At 43.9% G+C, this 13830-nt stretch overlaps 1 protein-coding gene across 8 annotated transcripts in view; it reads right to left on the bottom strand.

Moving 5' to 3' along the window:
- The window catches only part of BTBD7 (BTB domain containing 7), a 63615-nt gene extending 50086 nt beyond the window's left edge, over window positions 1–13529 (bottom strand). For 5 of the 8 annotated variants that reach the window (XM_065685581.1, XM_065685586.1, XM_065685587.1 and 2 more), the window contains exon 1: window positions 13387–13529. The gene's annotated coding sequence lies outside the window, so the exon portion shown is untranslated. Of the gene's footprint in view, window positions 1–11783; window positions 11941–12482; window positions 12677–13386 lie in introns of those variants that run through there. The other 3 variants (XM_065685582.1, XM_065685583.1, XM_065685584.1) reach the window with 3 other exon arrangements.
- Window positions 13530–13830: the final 301 nt, after the last annotated feature.

Raw genomic sequence — 13830 nt, 5'->3', positions numbered from 1 at the left:
TCTTTGCATAAATCAGCTATCTCTGTATATACCAAGACTTTCATAGTTACTTAAAAGCTTGCACATTTAACAGATTTCTCCTTTCGTTGAGTTCTTCTACACTATCTTCTGTATTAACTTCAGAAAATTTTAAGAGCCACACTGACTTCCACAAGTAACACTTATATAACACCTGATGCCAAGAAATATTTCAATGTTGTACAGTTCAAATATTTTAGCCATTCTGAAGATGGATATTTTAGTGGCTGCGCAAGAGCACATACAACAGTAAAATACACTAATAACACAATGTTCTCCCTCACAAGCAAACTTCAGATACTTCCAGAAACCATCAGAACCCCAAAAGCTAGCTACATGAGTAGCTTTAGCTTCAGTAGTTACTTTCAGTAATACCTACATTTAGATTCTATGTAAGTGTAGCAAGAACTAAATGCTCACAAACTTTGAGGCATGTCCTCAACAAAGATACAGAAATCAAACACTCAAATGTAACAGAAAATATACTTTCTCAATGATAACAGCAATCAGCTAAGGAAGGAAAGGCTGAGTCAGAAAACTGCTCTAGTAGTTAGGCTACAATTAAGTTGAAGCTTTGTTTACTCTCCCCTTGGCAAGCAAAGGAAGTTATGTCTTCCAGATTTCCTGCAACAAGCCCTCTCAACATTTCTAAAGCATTTATTTTTCATCCTGTAACATAAACATGCAAGTTTTACAGAACAGTCAAAGCAGCATCACACATTTCAACATGACAAGTTGTTCCTAAAAAACAGAGGAACCAATCATTTATGTATTTAATCCAGAATACCTACATATACCTCATGTACACAGAGACTGGACAGCTATGAGAGCTTGTGAGGTGGTTTTTTTGTTTAACTATTTGCTAAAGCAATCTGCCCTTTGAGCAGACTTATTAAATCCCTTAACTCTTCCTCTCCCTCCACAAGATAACGAAACTCTTGAGCTACCCCAGAACATAAAAAAAAACCCAAACAAGCACAATTTTCCAAAGACATAAATTTCATAGGGAAAGCAAAAGTCCCTTGGATTGTACTAATCAGATGAGATACTCCATTAAAGCAATCCACTGCTCTTGATCTTATTTTAGACCAAGTTTTGGTTGTCTTTTTCTCCTGTCTCCCACTGTCCTTGATAATACCACTCTTCAAAGCAAGGGTGAAATGCAAAAAGGGAAGCCTTTGCCAGTGTGTGTTATACTCAAACTTTCTTTCATTCTTCCAATATTTGAGAAGTTTACCAGTAATTCATAGAATCATAGAGTAATTAGGGTTGGAAAGGACCTTAAGAAGATCTAGTTCCAACTCCTGTGCCATGGGGTAGGAACACCTCACACTAAACCATGTCATCCAAGGCTCTGTCCAACCTCGCCTTGAACACTGTCAGAGATGGAGCATTCACAACCTCCCTGGGCAACCAGCTCCAGCGCCTCATCACCCTTACAGGAAAGAATTTCTTCCTTATATCCAATCTAAACTTCCCCTGTTTAAGTTTTAACCCATTACCCCTTGTCCTGTCACTACAGTCCCTGATGAAGAGAACCTCCCCAGCAGCCCTTCAGATACTGGAAGGCTGCTATGAGGTCTCCACACAGCCTTCCCTTCTCCAGGCTGAACAGCCCCAACTTTCTCAGCCTGTCTTCATACAGGAGGCGCTCCAGTTCCCTGATCATCCTCATGGCCCTCCTCTGGACTTGTTCCAACAGTTCCATGTCCTTTTTATGTTGAGGACACCAGAACTGCACACAATACTCCAAGCGAGGACTCACGAGAGCAGAGTAGAGGGGCAGGATCACCTCCTTTGACCTGCTGGTCACGCTCCTTTTGATGCAGCCCACGATACGGTTGGCTTTCTGGGCTGCGAGCGCACACTGCCGGCTCATGTTCATTTTCTCATAGACCAGCACCCCCAACGCCTTCTCCACAGGGCTGCTCTGAATCTCTTCTCTGCCCAGCCTGTAGCTCTGCCTGGGATTGCTCCAACCCAGCTGTAGGACCTTGCACTTGGCATTGTAAAGCTTCATAAGGTTGGCATCAGCCCACCTCACAAGCCTGTCAAGGTCCCTCTGGATGGCATTCCTTCCCTCCAGGATATCAACCAGACCACACAGATTGGTGTCACCACCAAACCTGCCGAGGGTGCACTCAATCCCACTGTCCATGCCAGCGATGGAGATGTTAAACAATACCGGTCCCAACACCGATACCTGAAGGACACCACTTGTTACTGGTCTCCAGACAGACATTAAGCCAATGACCACAACTCTTTGTGCCAGGTCTTTAACCACGAAGTGGCCCACCTATCAAATTGATGTCTCTCCAATTTAGAGACAAGGATGTTGTGTGGGACAGTGTTGAACGCTTTGCACAAGCCCAGGTAGATGACATCAACTGCTCTACCCCTGTCCATCAGTTCTGTAGCCCCATCATAGAAGGACACCAAATTGGTCAGGCAGGATTTCCCCTTAGTGAAACCATGCTGGCTGTCACCAAGCACCTTGTTGTTTTTCATGTACCTTAGCATGCCTTCCAGGAGAATCTGCTCCCGGATTTTGCCAGGCACAGAGGTGAGACTGACTGGTCTGTAATTACCTGGGTCATCCATCATAAGTCAGTACTTAATTCATTTCTTGAAACTGGGGGTTATATTTCCCTTTTTCCAGTCGTCAGGAACTTCACCTGACTGCCATGATTTTTCAAATAGGATGGACAGTGGCTTAGCAACTTCATTTGCCAGCTCCTTCAGGACCTGCAGTTGGATTTCACCAGGTCCCATAGACTTGTGCAACGTTCAGGTTTTCAAGATGGTCTCGAACCAGATCCTCTCCTACAGTAGGCCTAGGGTCTTCATTCTCACAGCCCCTACGTCTGCCTTCCAAGACTTGGGTGGTGTGGTCAGAGCATTTGCCAGTGAAGACCGAGGCAAAGAAGTCATTCAGAACCTCAGCCTTCTCTAAATCCTGTGTAGCTAGCTCTCCCAATAGCTTCTGGAGGGGGCCTACATTGTCCCTAGTCTGTCTTTTATTCACTATGTACCTATCGAATCCCCTCCTGTTATCCTTAACATCCCTAGCCAAGTTTAATTCTAACTGGGCCTTGGCTTTCCTAACCCGGTCCCTAGCTTCCTGGACTACATCCCTGTATTCTTCCCAGGCCACCTGTCCTTGCTTCCACCTTTTATAAGCCTCTTTTTTCCATCAGATTTTCCTCAGCAGCTCCCTATCCATCCAAGGAGGACTCCTGGCCCTTCTGACGCACTTCCTTCTAGTTGGGATGAAACACTCCTGAGCTTGTAGCAGGTGATCCTTGAATATCAACCAACAGTCTTGGGCCCCCTGCCCTCTAGGGATATATCCCATGGAACCTTACTAAGCAGGCTCCTGAAGAGGCCAAAGTCTGCTCTCTTGAAGCCCAGAGCAGTGAGTTTGCTGCACACTCTTCTCACTGTCCTGAGGATCTCGAATTCAACTATCTCATGATCGCTGCAACCAAGACTGCCCTGGAGTGTCACATTTCCAACCAGCCCTTCCCTGTGGGTGAGCACGAGGTCAAGCATGGCACCCCTCCTTGTTGGCTCCTCTATTTCTTGCAGAAGGAAACTGTCTTCCACACAATCAAGGAACCTCCTGGATTGCTTGTGCTGGGCTGTACCGTCCCTCCAACAGATAGCAGGGTGGTTGAAGTCTCCCATGCGAACAAGGGCCTGCGAGCGTGAGGCTGTTCCTTTCTGTCTGTAGAGTGCCTCATCCACAGATTCCTCTTAGTCAGGCAGTCTGTAACAGATCCCCACAATAATGTCCCCCATAGCTGTTCTCCCTTTAACCCTGACCCACAAACTCTCTGTTGACTGCTCACCTGTCCCCAGACAGAGTTCCATATTTTCCAGCCTATCCTTAACTTAAACAGCAACACCCCCCCCCCCCCCCCCACCTGCCGGACTTGTCTTTTCTAAAAAGCCTGTAACCTTGCATTCCCACACTGCAGTCATAGGAGCCATCCCACCATGTTTCTGTGATGCCTATTATATCATAGGCCCGTAGATGTGCACGCAGCTCCAATGGGAAATGAAAAGTTGACATTGCCATCAAAAAGGCAATTTCTATTCCCTCTCTACCCGGATGATAATTTCCATTGAATTTGCACATTTGTATTTAAATAACAGGAACAGTTTTAACTGGATCAGTTTTCAGATTAATAAACACAAAAGGCTCATTGTAACTTCAAGGAAACACAGTAATCTTGTACATGTGGGGGGAAAAAAAAAGTGCAAGTTCCATGTCCTTCCATATTTAAACCAAGCATAAAACTGGTTCACTAGATGTTTAAATAAGCACTCTGGTTACTGGAAATCACTATTCCTTAACACAGTTCAGCCTTGATGCAGGTAAAACACAGTCACAAAATGAGACATTTTCTAATTTAATGCTCCAGAAAGGTAGGTTGGTAGCTAAAAGCAGAATAAGCAAAGAATGGAAGAAGGAGAAAGGTATGTAGGTCTCTAAAATGGTGGTGGGAAAATATCCAGGTTGGTACAATTCTGTTAATCCAAACTAGCAAATTTTAAGCCAAGAATTAACTAAGGAACTATTCAGTAACAAAATTACTTTAGATATTCTCAGCAGAGAAACTCAGATGTCTTAAGAAACTTCAAGCAAAACAAAATAAATTTTATTTTCCTTAAAATGGAAAAGCCTTGAGTAGCAAGGACAGATCTTTTGGAAAATCTGCTTTAGGACTGTACTTCTGAGTAAGATCATTTTCTGATTAACATAACTTAAGCCTGAAAACCAACTTGAAACAGTTAAGTGTCCAGATTTCAGCACCAAAGATCTTGGTTAAATTCAGCTACAGACAAGCAGCTTTGATTCAGCACAGAAGTATATATAAGAATCTGTTTACCAGGGGTTATTAAGTTTTCAGGCTTGTGTCTAGAACTACAAAGCACTATTAGAGAGGCAATAATCTTACACTATATGACACCTTACTGTGCTAGAAGGTTATTTTGGCATTTCCAGTCCAAATGCATATTTCCAGAAGTGTTTAATAAAGGATTAAATCTTAGAGATTTTAAGGGCCAAGTAAGAAGCGGGAGGTACATTCTGACCCAAACAATACGATTAAAAACAAATGCAGAAAATGTTTCTCTTGAATATTATTTTTTGCTATAAAGAAAAAAAAAAAAGTCAGCTGAGTTAGGATTTGAGAATTTAAGGCAGTAAACACATTCTTATCCAAAATTTAGATAAGCTAAATCCCCATATCAGCCATGAAAATAAACTGCAGAGGAGATGGAGATAACTTAGTACATTGGGAGAGAGGGGACTCACAATGACACTGACTGGCAACTCCTCATTCTGTTATAGACACTGCTTTGTAAGAATTACAGTGCTTACGTCCAGCTCACCAGTAACAACTGTTGTCTCTCAGGAGCTGAAGAGTATTGACACAGCTTAGATTCTTCCTCATTCAGTATTGAGGCCATCACTACACTGCATAATACAAAATTTCCTGCATCGACTGTGTGTTTTAACTCAGCATTCTTCCACCATGCTAGTGTCTGAAGTACAATAAACAACCTACTTCAAAAACTTCTTTGAAGTACCTCGCTACAGACTGACAAAGGCATCCTCAACTTAAAAATGTCAGTATAAGCAATTCCACTGCATTACAGTGAGCTATAGTCACTACTAGAATGACTTTAATAGAATCATAAGTTCATGGATTCATTTAATGTTATCTTCTCTGACCACATTCTAGTATTTCATTTCTCCTCTTGAGACATCTAAAAATCGAGATGTCCATTACAGGATAAACCACAGCAGAGGACATCATTCTTTAATATACTCCCACATTTGATTAGTCTGTGGTTTTTTTTTTTTTTAAACTTTAATAGCCAATACAAAATTCCACTGTGTATATGCATACATTCCTCCCTTCTCCAAGACAAACTCTTCTGGTCATTCAGTTAAATACCACAAGCAGCTCCAGAGGTTGTTAACCTTCATGTATTTTAAGAAATAGACATCCAAGTATATGAAAGGAAACCTCTAAATGCCTCCACTAACACAAAGTACTTTAGCACAACTTCATCTTAAACACTACAGAACTTTCATATATGAGCACAATCACAACCACAGCAACAGAAAAGCTTCAAAAAGGACTTGCATCTTTCTAGACAAAGTCAAAGATCACCAAATACACAGCAGCCCTCATTCCTCAGTTCTAATGGTCAAGGAACCATTCCCCCCCCACACACAAACCTTTACATCAAGCATCATCATGAGAATAAAGCTAAAGCAGGAGATCAAAAAAGCTGGAAGAGTAAAGGAGCACAGGTCCAGAAAATAATGCCTCATTGCATTCTGACTAGATTTTTTATTTCAGAGTTTTTCAGTCAGCTCTCAAGCAGCATTTCAAATACTGGGGTGAGGAGAAAGAGCATGAAAAGGAACTTTTGCCACGCATATTGATTATTTTTAAAGCAATGAGAATAACCTGCCGATCACAGAAGTTGTTTACAGACTTCATTATAAGTACAGAGATCTGGGATAGCAGACAAAGCTAAAGCAAAGCAAAGCAAAAGTCCAATTTCTCACTAATGCAATGTTATCTACCTGGTCACTCAAAAAAACCCTTTAATTTGCATATAAATAGGCATAATTTTACTCAAGTTTGATGCCTTCACAAGACCTTGGTATTCTTGCTCTTTGTATTCCAAACATTGATTTAAATCTCAGTTCTGGACTGTAAGAAAGAACAGTGTTCTCTGACCTGAACTAAAGTCTAAAACACACATGCAAGCACCCAGATGCATTTTGCACCTCTTAATTATCACACAGAGCTTCTGCAAGTACTAGATGACAAAATAACATGCGCAACTAAAAAACCAAGCAACAGTAGATTATTACACTGATGTTTCAACCAACTGGTTTGAGTTTAGCCATTGTTACCATCAGCAGAAGTGTCAAACGGCAACAGCTTAATAGTTATCCTGAAACAGAGTTAACAGATCTTGGATACAACTTCCAAATTACAGGAATCTTGCATACTGTTAATTAGCTTAGTATATCTTTAAAGCACTTCCCACTAGATAACACTGAAGATTTGAAGTTATTACAAATGCCACAAAAGATTCATCTTAAAAGCTGCAAGTTAGCATACTGACATAATCCTGTATCAAAGAGGACTCTTTAAGAAGATGAGGAATAGCAGTAACAAAAACAATAGAAAGATATTCTTTTAAGAGAGATTTAAAAAAATTACACAGAATCATAGAATAGTTAGGGTTGGAAAGGATCTCAAGATCATCTAGTTTCCAACCCCCCTGCCATGGGCAGGGACACCTCACACTAAACCATGTCATCCAAGGCTTCATCCAACCTGGCCTTGAACACTGCCAGGGATGGAGCATTCACAACCTCCCTGGGCAACCCATTCCAGTGCCTCACCACAATAACAGGAAAGAATTTCCTCCTTATATCCAATCTAAACCTCCCCTGTTTAAGTTTTAACCCATTACTCCTTGTCCTGTCACTACAGTCCCTGATGAAAAGTCTCTCCCCAGCAGCCCTTCAGATACTGGAAGGCTGCTATGAGGTCTCCACACAGCCTTCTCTTCTCCTGGCTGAACAGCCTCAACTTTCTCAGCCTGTCTTCATATGGGAGGTGTTCCAGTTCCCTGATCATCCTTGTGGCCCTCCTCTGGACTTGTTCCAACAGTTCCATGTCCTTTTTATGCTGATGACACCACAACTGCACACAATACTCTAGGTGAGGTCTCACAAGAGCAGAGTAGAGGGGCAGGATCACCTCCTTGGACCTGCTGGTCACACTCTTTTTGATGCGGCCCAGGATACGGCTGGCTTTCTGGGCTGCAAACGCACACTGCCGGCTCATGTTCATTTTCTCATCGACCAGCACCCCCAACGCCTTCTCTGCAGGGCTGCTCTGAATCTCTTCTCTGCCCAGCCTGTAGCTCTGCCTGGGATTGCTCCAACCCAGCTGTAGGACCTTGCACTTGGCATTGTAAAACTTCATAAGGTTGGCATCAGCCCACCTCACAAGCATGTCAAGGTCCCCCTGGCTGGCATCCCTTCCCTCCAGGGTATCAACCAAACCACACAGCTTGGTGTCACCACCAAACTTGCTGAGGGCACACTCAATCCCACTGTCCATGCCAGCGATGGAGATGTTAAACAAGACCGGTCCCAACACCGATCCCTGAGGGACACCACTCGTTACTGCTCTCCAGACAAACATTGAGCCATTGACCACAACTCTTTGTGTGCGGCCATCCAGCCAGTTCTTTATCCACCAAGTGATCCATCCATCAAATTGATGTATCTCCAATTTAGAGACAAGGATGTCGTGTGGGACAGTGTTGAACGCTTTGCACAAGTCCAGGTAGATGACATCAACTGCTCTACCCCTGTCCATCAGTTCTGTAGCCCCATCATAGAAGGACACCAAATTGGTCAGGCAGGATTTCCCCTTAGTGAAGCCATGCTGGCTGTCACCAAGCACCTTGTTGTTTTTCATGTACCTTAGCATGCCTTCCAGGAGAATCTGCTCCCGGATTTTGCCAGGCACAGAGGTGAGACTGACTGGTCTGTGCATTCTACTCTCTACAGTTTACTATAGTGAACAGGAAACAGCATATGACAAGTAAAAATAGCAAAGAGGGACAGAAAAAAAAAAATCCAATCTTTCTAATACAGGAAGAACTGAACATAAAATGGAGTTTCAGTGTTGTACAGAACATACATAACCATTGAATTCAGACAAGATTTGAGAACAAAGAACAAATAGTATTTACAGAATGATCAGACATTTACACAACTAACAGCTAGCAACAGAATTTCAAGTTCGAAAAATAATGCAAGATCTCTGGAAGACACTCTTGAAACTTAGAAACTGATCTAGGAAGGTGTTACCCTCACGTGTTGCACCCCCACATCTTACTGAAAGTTGTTCATTTTTAACCAGTATGGACTGCTATTGAATTTATTTTGCATGCTGTATCACTCTGGTATAACATGGTAATTCATATTTTTCACCTAGGGAAACGGTTTAAACCCACTGATAACAGAAAATTCCCAAAAGGCGGAACACACGTCTGCAAGCCCACCAGTTGTTTAAGTATACGTTCAGTAGTGTTGGGTGTAACCTTGCACAACACACCCAATGGAGCAATTAAATTGGATTTAAATTTAACTAAGCATATAGTTGCAGATGTACTTCAATCTAATACACTTCAGGCAACACACTCCTACCCCCAGATCCCCTTTACCTATCTGACCCTGCTTCTACACTGCGCCAGCAAACAAGCTTTCCATAGCAATGTGACAACCTAGACCAGGAACCTGGTATGAAGTTATTTTGTGTTGTAGTTGTTTATTTTTCAGACAGATCAATTTTCTGCAATACTTCAGACTGAAGCCATGTAAATGGCTCTACCAACACAGCTGAGGGGACTGTGCAGGAAAAAGCAGCTATGGAATACAATTACTTAAGCCAATTTTGTCACTAAGCATATACCAGGAACCTCACGGGCACCCTTATAAAGGAAAGAAGCGACCTGCCGTAGTGCCAAGGACAAAGAAATTAGATACTTCAGATCCCCTCCAGTTTTAGATGAACCTCTGACATGATTTGATCTCTTTGCTTGAACACTAGAAATCAGAACACCACAGTCAAGAGACTAAGATGAAAGCAAAATGCTAAAACTTCACAGAACTTCAGACAGTGAGGTATGGTACATGTTGCATATGCCATCACTGACATTCAACTCCTTCCTATTCATTTTTCCTCTTGCCCATATCTACTCTCCCTAACACACAGTTTTCACTGTTTCTACATAAATTGCACAAGGACTTAAGATCGCCTAGCATCCACTCATTATACAGAAGGCATCATTATAACAGGCATACTTTTGGGAGACATGCAGGACAGACCAGACAGGCACAAAATGCAAGACTAGCATCAAATTTTGCATCTGCATTCTCTTCTTGTTGTAGCGCAGGCATACTGGTAAGCCAACATAACAAAGACCATTCTAAAAATCCATAATAGCTTCTGTCCAAAGACTGAAGAATATGGCTTGTCAATGTATCTTTAAAAGAACCTGGGTAACGAAACAGATCAATAGCTACATGAATCATCACCTAACACTCACATCTGAACTAGGATTCCCAGTCTTCACTGCATGCACAATAGTTTGTGCACCAGGTTTCTAGACTTGTGTGAAAAAGAAATGGTACAAGCCATTGATCCAGTAACAGGAATCAAAATTCATGTAAATGTGTTCAGAAAACAGAAATGAAAAATTAGAGTCTGAAATTCAGGTGTTTATATCAAGATGAGCTACAAGAGTGGTCAGATTCTCATTAGTATTATTAAGAATATAGTTATTTCTTCTTAAAAGCAATATCACATTTTATTTATAGATCTTTTGTTTGATTAATGGGAACTACTTGCAGTCCGTAACAGATGTCCATAGGATGTTTTGTTTCATCTTACTTTTTCTTCTCTGGAAGGCAGCCAGCCAGCCACAATTATCTTGGTCGTCACTGCACAGCCAGACATTGGAATACACTCCCCTTTTCTTGCACATGGTCTACTATATCAACACCAAACTAGCATCAGGTAGCATGAGGGGCAGGCCTAGTGTTACACCGCCTCCTATGGACACAGCAGGACCACAAGACACCATAACACTAATGCAGCCTGCAAAGCAGGACAGAGGAAGACATTGTCCAAGCCTAGCATTCATGCCCTATAAGCCTCTAGGTCAATTGTCATCAGTGAGAGCTGTAAACCTGACATCATGTGCGCAGCAACTTCAAAGGCCACTTTCAAAATGAAGACTCAATATTTTGTTAGTCTATTCATGAAGCTCTGACAGCCCCACTGAATAAAATTCAAAGAGCTGGCTACAAAGACAGCGTATTCTACTATAATTTAACAAGCGATATTCACAACACAACGTTCTGAGCTTCTCAGACAAGCTTGCAAACAAGGGAAAAAAAAAAATAAAAAGTCACCATGACAAGCCCATGCAAGTCTTCCAATGGAGCTTATACATATAATTCTATTATTTCATGTATGACTCTTTGCAAATCACTCAATGCCAGCTACAAGCATTACACCACTACTCTATCTATGACTCAGCAAGAGAATCGGGATGCATGAAGAAAATTCACTTATGTTAGTAAGAGGCAAGGATTTTTAAAAGCCAGCAATTACAACAATGCCATAGAAAGCGATCCAAGATGACTTGTGTCTGTGCTCCTTGTATGTTTAAACATACAAAATTAGATTAGAATGTCAAACCCATTTATATTTTGGCTAGAGTTTGAAAGCAACTAAAACAATGCCTAGTGCAGCTGAGCCAGAATACAAAGAATTCAATAGCTTTTTTTTTCCATCTCCAATGAACAAAAACCAATACTGGCTGTACATTCTACACAAAATACTGAACCCTATTTGCAATATTACTTGTATGTAGTCTAACTATGCCAGCCTAACTAAATCTGAACAAAAAAAAAGTGAACTGCAGCTTCATGTTGTAACTAAAGATACAAGCTTAATCCCCCAGACAGTCATCGCAGGTTTACATGTAAGCATGAACAGACAGTTATATTTACACAACATTATTTGATATAGCAAAGTAGCAAGCTCTTTAATGGCAAAATTATGCTTTGGTCTATCAACTAAAACTAGAATTAAATTATTCCACCAAGGAAGAAAACATCACAAGCCATGACTTACCAATACATTACCTTCATTCAGATATTCTGGAAATTAAGCACTCAGACCTTGCCTTTCAAACATCATGGTCCACAACGTCTGTTCATTACTAAAAGACACTTGCTCCACATGCTCAAAAATAATGTCTATAGAATTAATTCTGTTCTGGTGCAGCAGACTGTTAGTCAACAAGGAGACGAAGGGAGAAAGGAGGAAGAAATATTTCTATCAATTTCTTCAGAAGAAGGTTTAAATAAAGAAGAATCTAACCTCACTGGATCTGAAAAGGAATTACCCTCCCTTCACCTCCCCATTTAAAGCAGCATACTAATACTGAACTAGGATGAAAATTGTCCACGATATATATATTTGCAATTATAAAGGAGACTATTAGAATACTGCTCCTTTTTCCCCCAATAGATTTCAGACAAAAAGGGTAAAGCCTTAACTCATCAAGCTTCAAGTGCCTCAAAAAATATATGAGAATAAAGTTTTTTATCTGAGTTTCTGTTTTTATTTTCTCCATTTCTAAATGAAAACAGAGCATACAGTATGTGGTAAAACCTGAGGTGACTACATGCCAACAGTATATCTGCCAAACACTTTAAATCTGCGTGTTACATTACACTGGTTTGGAACAAAGTCTTGAGTGAAGCTACACTCCCCAAGCTAAATTCTCACCCAAATGAAGTATCATCGTATCAACACATATTTTATTACCTTACTATCATATTTTATGTTAGCACTTGAAATGTGTATCATCTTTCATCCAACGGCCTCAAATGGGATGGCAGGGCATAGAAAGTAGAAACATGAACCAACAGCAAAGCACTATCCCACCGGCAGCAAGAATATTCCAGAGGCACAAACATGCTCATCACTTACAAAGCTCTCCAAGTTCCCTCCAAGAACACCACAGTAACACCTGTACGGAGATGAGCAGGACACAACCTCACACGTTCCAGGGAGGCGGCAATCGCAAAGCAGAACCTCCAAAGGACTGGCTGGACGGCCGGGCACACAAGCGGGACCCCGCAGCCCACGGTGAGCGACCGGGTCGCTCTCGCACAGCCGAACACGAGAGGAGCACCGCAGCACTGGCAACACAAGTCCTGCACCGGCTCCTGCGTGAGGCGACTCCAACAAACCCCCGAGCGCTCCGCGGGGAGCGGCGCCAGGGCCGCCCAGCACCGAAGGGCCACGCCGCGCCGGGCGGCGAGAGCTCCGCAGTGGAAGGGGCGTCCTCAGCAGACAGTGAGGCAAGAACACCGCCGGTACTCAGCACCGGGGGACCCCTGCGAGCCCGGCCCGCGCCCCGGGAGCGGCAGGAGGGGAAGGGCCGCTCCTCTCGGCGGGAGGCCTTGCGGGGCGGTGGGGGCCTGCACCTTAGTCCCGCCGCAGCGACTCAGCTGCAGGGTAGGAGGTATGGAGCTGGGGCGGGAGGAATCAGCCGCAGCCGGCACGGAGCACTGCCAGCCCGGCGGGCGCGCACCCAGCCCCTGCCCAGGGCACCCCGCCGCGGGGGGGTATCGACGGTCTCGCCCCCTCCTCTGCCATCACGACACGGAGCCCGGCCCGCCCTACCAGCCCACGCTGACAGCGCAGCTCCCCGCAGACGCCTCACCTCCGGCAGCCACTCGCCGCCGCCATCCCACCGCCTCAGCAACACTCGCTCCTTTCCAGCCTCAGTCCCGCTCCGGCCGCCGCCATTTTGATCGCGAGCCCCAGCCTCAGCCGGGCAGGGGGAGCGGGCACCGCGCCTGCGCAGGGCCGCTGCGGCGACAGGGACACGTGGTCCGTGGGGGCGGGGCGGGGGCGGGGCGGGGGCGGGCTGCGCCGGACGGGGCTTCCGCGAATGGCGGGGGTACGGGGGGTGTCGGTTAGCGGTGGTAGGCGGCCCTGGAGGCGCTCGGTGCCTTTCCTTGTCACAGCTGGGGCGTGCGAGGGCACCCGTGGCACAGCGGAGCTCACGCCGAGGGCTGAGGTGGCTCGGCAAAGTCACCGCAGGCGTTACTCTGCGACCATTCACGGTTTCCACTCATCCCTTGTTGGGGGGGCCTCACCCTCC

This window comes from Lathamus discolor, chromosome 6 (genome assembly GCF_037157495.1).
Source record: "Lathamus discolor isolate bLatDis1 chromosome 6, bLatDis1.hap1, whole genome shotgun sequence".
NCBI classification, from domain to species: Eukaryota; Metazoa; Chordata; class Aves; order Psittaciformes; family Psittacidae; genus Lathamus; species Lathamus discolor.
This window is presented reverse-complemented; position numbering and strand designations above follow the sequence as displayed.